The sequence below is a fragment of the Vipera ursinii genome (genome assembly GCF_947247035.1).
Source record: "Vipera ursinii genome assembly, chromosome: 7".
Classification (NCBI taxonomy): Eukaryota; Metazoa; Chordata; class Lepidosauria; order Squamata; family Viperidae; genus Vipera; species Vipera ursinii.
Genome location: NC_139521.1, coordinates 4,713,441 through 4,718,750, shown reverse-complemented (window position 1 = coordinate 4,718,750; position 5,310 = coordinate 4,713,441).

Sequence of the window (5,310 nt, the reverse complement as noted above, 5' to 3'; positions counted from 1 at the left end):
TCTCTCACTCATTCTCTCTCACACTCATTCTCTCTCTCTTTCCCTCTCTCTCTCCCTCTCTCTCTCTCTCTCTCTCACTCATTCTCTCTCTCTCTCTCTCTCCCCTCTCTCTGTCTCCCTCCCTCTCTCTCTCTATCCCTCTCTCTCTCACTCATTCTCTCTCTCTCCCTCTCACTCATTCTCTCCCCCCCTCTCTCTCTCTATCCCTCTCTCTCTCACTCATTCTCTCTCTCACTCACTCATTCTCTCTCTCTCTCCCTCTCTCTCTCACTCATTCTCTCTCTCTCTCACTCTCTCTCTCTCTCTCACTCTCTCTCTCTCTCACTCATTCTCTCTCTCTCTCACTCTCTCTCTCTCTCTCACTCTCTCTCTCTCTCACTCATTCTCTCTCTCTCTCTCTCTCACTCATTCTCTCTCTCTCTCTCTCATTCTCTCTCTCTCTCTTTTTCTGAAGATGTTTCGCTTCTCCTGCGAGAAGCTTCTTGAGCTGAAAAGAAACGAAAGTCCAGTCGCCTCGTGGCAAAGCAGCTTCGGGATCCCTTTCAGCCACAAAGCCAGCACCAAAAAGCACCGTTTTTTGAGATCAGCACGGAGCGCGGAAAAGTCGCCCCAACTTGGCGAACGCAGCTCTGAGCTGCGTCTGTCTCTGCCTTCCTCCCTCTCTCTCTCTCTCTCTTTCTCCTTCTCTCTTTCTCTGTTTCTCTCTCCGTCTCTCTCCCCTCCTCCTTCTCTCTCTCTCTCTCTCTCACTCTTTCTCCTTCTCCCTCTTTCTCTGTTTTTCTCTCTCCGTCTCTCCCCTCCTCCGTCTCTCTCTCTCGCTTTCTCCTCCCTCTTTCTCTCTGTTTTTCTCTCTCCGTCTCTCCCTTCCTCCTTCTCTCTCTCTCACTCTCTCTTTCTCCTTCTCTCTTTCTCTCTGTTTCCGTCTCTCCCCTCCGCCCCTTCCTCCTTCTCTCTCTCTCACTCTCTCTCCTTCTCTTTCTCTCTGTTTCCGTCTCTCCCCTCCGCCCCTTCCTCCTTCTCTCTCTCTCTCTCACTCTTTCTCCTTCTCCCTCTTTCTCTCCGTTTTTCTCTCTCCCTCTCTCCCCTCCCTCCCTTCCTCCTTCTCTCTCTCTCTCTTTCTCTCTCTTTCTCCCTCTCTCCCCTCCCTCCCTTCCTCCTTCTCTCTCTCTCTTTCTCTCTCTTTCTCCCTCTCTCCCCTCCGCCCCTTCCTCCTTCTCTCTCTCTCACTCTTTCTCCTTCTCCCTCTTTCTCTCCGTTTTTCTCTCTCCCTCTCTCCCCTCCCTCCCTTCCTCCTTCTCTCTTTCTCTCTCTCTTTCTCTCTCTTTCTCCCTCTCTCCCCTCCCTCCCTTCCTCCTTCTCTCTCTCTCTCTCTCTTTCTCTCTCTTTCTCCGTCTCTCCCCTCCCTCCCTTCCTCCTTCTCTCTCTGTCACTCTCACTTTCTCCTTCTCTCTCTTTCTGTTTCTCTCTCTCCGTCTCTCCCCTCCCTCCCGCCTTCTCTCTCTCTCTCTCTCTCTCTCTCTCTCCCTGCCGGGCTTCCAGGCGTGTGGGAGAGAGGGAGGACACGGGTCTTCCCCCTCCCTGAGGGTCGTGCGAACGCAGCCCATCGCAGCTTACCTGGCGGCTCTGGCGAGGCGCAGACCTGGCGACGGGGGGGTCGGGGGGGGGAAGGGGAAGGAAGTGGCTCGGAGCTTTCTCTTTCTCGCCTTCCTGCTTTGTTGCCGGCCGGGCCCGTCCTCCGCCGGGCTGGGGAAGGCGCCCCAGGAAGGGCTGGGCTGGGCTGGGTGGCCGGGCAGACGCCGCCCAAAGGACGGCCGAAGGGCGGGAGAGCCACCGGGACGCCCCCCCTTTCTTTTCCCTTCTTTCCTTCCCTCCCTCCTTTCTTTTTCCTTTCTTCCCCTGCTTTCTTTTTCTTAACCTTCCTTCTTCCCTTTCCTTCTTTTCCTTCCTTCCCTTCCTTTTCCCCTTCCTTCTTTCCTTCCTTCCTTCCTTTTTCCTACCTTCCCATTCCTTCTTTCTTTTCCCTTCCTTCCTCCCTCCCTTCTTTCTTTTTCCTTTCTTCCCCTCCTTTCTTTTTCTTAACCTTCCTTCTTCCCTTCCCTTCCTTCCCTTCCTTTCCCCCTTCCTTCTTTTCCTTCCTTCCTTCCTTCCTTCCTTCCTTCCTTCCTTCCTTCCTTCCTTCCTCCCTCCCTCCCTTTGTACCTTCCTCCTTTCCTCCTTCCTTTCTTCCCATTCTTTCTTTTTCTTGACTTCCTTCTTCCCTTTCCTTCTTTTCCTTCCTTCCCTTCCTTTTCCCCTTCCTTCTTTCCTTCCTCCTTTTCCTTCCTTCCTTCCCTTTCTTCCTCCCTCCCTTTATACCTCCCTCCTTTCTTTTTTCCTTTCTCACCATTCTTTCTTTTTCCTTCCTTCCTTCCTTCCTTCCTTCCTTCCTTCCTTCCTTCCACCCTTTTCTTCTTTTCCTTCCTTCCTTCCCTTCCTTTTTCCCTTTCTTCCACCCCTTCTCCGTCCCTCCCTCCCTCCCTCTCTCCCTTCCCTCCTTTTTTCTTCCTTCCCATTCCTTCTTTCTTTTCCCTTCCTTTCTCTCTTCTTCTTTCCTTCTTTTCCTTCCTTCCTAACTTCCTTCCTTCCTTTTTTCCCTTCCTTCCTCCCTCTCTCCCTTCCTTCTTTCCTTCTTTTTCTTTTTCCTTCCTTCCTGTTCCTTCTTTCTTTTCCTTTCCTTTTTCCTTTTTCTTTTTTCCTTCCCTTCCTCTCTACCTTCTTTCCCTCCCCTTTCTTTCTTTCTTTCTTTCTTTCTTTCTTTCTTTCTTTCTTTCTTTCTTTCTTTCTTTCTTTCTTTCTTTCTTTCTTTCTTTCTTTCTTTCTTTCCCTTTTCCCACCTTTATTACCAAATAAATAACTCAAGGCAGTGAACATATCCAATACGCCTTCCTCTTAGGGACTGGTTTAGTGCATTTGTAACCAGGCTACTAAATGAAGTCCCAGTTTTACAGTTGGCACAACGCATTCAAGCCTTAACAGCTCCCGTTTGTGCAACCTTTACACTCCCTTGTATCCAGAAAGTAAAACAAAAGAACCATTTGCTGGGGTATTTTAATATTAACTGTATTATTTTATTGGAATTGGGCTGTATTATTTCATTCTTTTTTAACTTTTGTACATTGTATTTTTACTGTATTTGCCCTGTACACCGCCCTGAGTCCTTCAGGAGAAGGGCGGTATAGAAATTAAATTAAATTATTATTATTATTATTATTATTATTATTATTATTATTAGTAGTAGTAGTAGTAGTAGTAGTAGTAGTAGTAGTATTGTTAGTATTATTAGTATTATTTATTATTATTATTAGTATTATTATTATTATTATTATTATTATTATTATTATTATTATTATTATTTATTATTATTATTAGTAGTAGTAGTAATAGTAGTAGTAGATTAGTAGTATTAGTATTAGTAGTATTAGTATTATTTAGTATTAGTATTATTAGTATTATTAGTATTAGTATTATCTATTATTAGTATTATTAGTATTAGTATTATTAGTATTAGTAGTATTAGTAGTATTAGTATTATTAGTATTAGTATTATTTATTATTAGTATTAGTATTATTAGTATTAGTATTATTAGTATTATTAATCGCAAAATGGGGGCAAAACTCCGTTAACAAACCTTTCACTTAGCAACATGAATTTGGGACACACTTTGATACTGAAAGTTACATGGGTAGGAGAAAACCTAAATGGCCTGCTCCATTCTTTGCAACAAGTTGGACTCAAGGTAAAGGGTTTAAGGCCTTGAGATAAGAAATAATAACTGTTAAGCGCTGTAATCTAAGTGCCTTGAAAGGCTTCCGGCTACAGGAAAAGGATCAAAGGTTGACCAAAAAACAGCACAAGCCTTCCGAAGATTACAGCACATCACATAGCCACCAGTCAGTAAAGCAAAACAGACGCGCCAGGCTTTCAAATCAAATACCGTTCAAGTATTTCTTTTTTTTAAAAAAAAAGAAACAATACTACAGAGTTCCTTCCCATGTGATATGTCACTGCTAAATTGGTGAAGTAACTGCTCAATGTGAGTTTCATCCACAAAACACCAGATTTAAAAAGTTAAAAAAAAAAACCTCATTGCAGCCTTGGAAAATAAGGCAACAATTACTGAATGTCTTACATTTTATCCTACTAGATTTGGGCTCCATGCGTAATTGAAAGATCCTTTATTTCAGCCTGACGGTCTAGAGCAGGGGTGGGCAACCTCGGCTCTTTTATGACTCGTGGACTTCAACTCCCAGAATTCCTGAGCCAGCCATGCTGAGGGGGAAAGGGAGAGGTTTCCAAGCTGAGCCATGCTGACTCAGGAATTCTGGGAGTTGAAGTCCACGAGTCATAAAAGAGCCAACGTTGCCTACTCCTGGCCTAGGTCTAGAGCAGGGGTAGGCAACCTCGGCTCTTTTATGACTCGTGGACTTCAACTCCCAGAATTCCTGAGCCAGCCATGCTGAGGGGAAAGGGAGAGGTTTCCAAGCTGAGCCATGCTGACTCAGGAATTCTGGGAGTTGAAGTCCACGAGTCATAAAAGAGCCAAGGTTGCCTACTCCTGGCCTAGGTCTAGAGCAGGGGTAGGCAACCTCGGCTCTTTTATGACTCGTGGACTTCAACTCCCAGAATTCCTGAGCCAGCCATGCTGAGGGGAAAGGGAGAGGTTTCCAAGCTGAGCCATGCTGACTCAGGAATTCTGGGAGTTGAAGTCCACAAGTCATAAAAGAGCCAAGGGTTGCCTACTCCTGCCCTAGGCCGCTTTATGACTTGTGGACTTCAACTCCCAGAATTCCTGAGCCAGCCAGGCTGAGGGGAAAGGGAGAGGTTTCCAAGCTGAGCCATGCTGACTCAGGAATTCTGGGAGTTGAAGTCCACGAGTCATAAAAGAGCTGAGGTTGCCTACCCCTGGCCTAGAGGATTCTTCTTTATTTTAAATGTTATGTTAACCCGTTTTTATCGTTTTTATAAGTAACCCTGGGCTTTGAACATACACGATGCAGGTGGTCCACAACTCAGCCCAAATTTCTGTGACTAACTGTGGCAGTTGTTCAGTGAGTTTTAACCCCATTTGACAACGCTTTTTTTGCCACAGTTGTTAAGGTAACTGTTGTTGTTCCAAAAGTAGCAATGTCATCAGTTCACCTTTTAAGGCCCATCCTTACCTGTAAACAAATCCACACATTAATACTCTGAGCTTCATTCTGAGAAGGCCACACCTGCTTGTCACCTAGTAACTATTTGCCATCAACAGCCTGTTTGGTATTGTCTTGCAA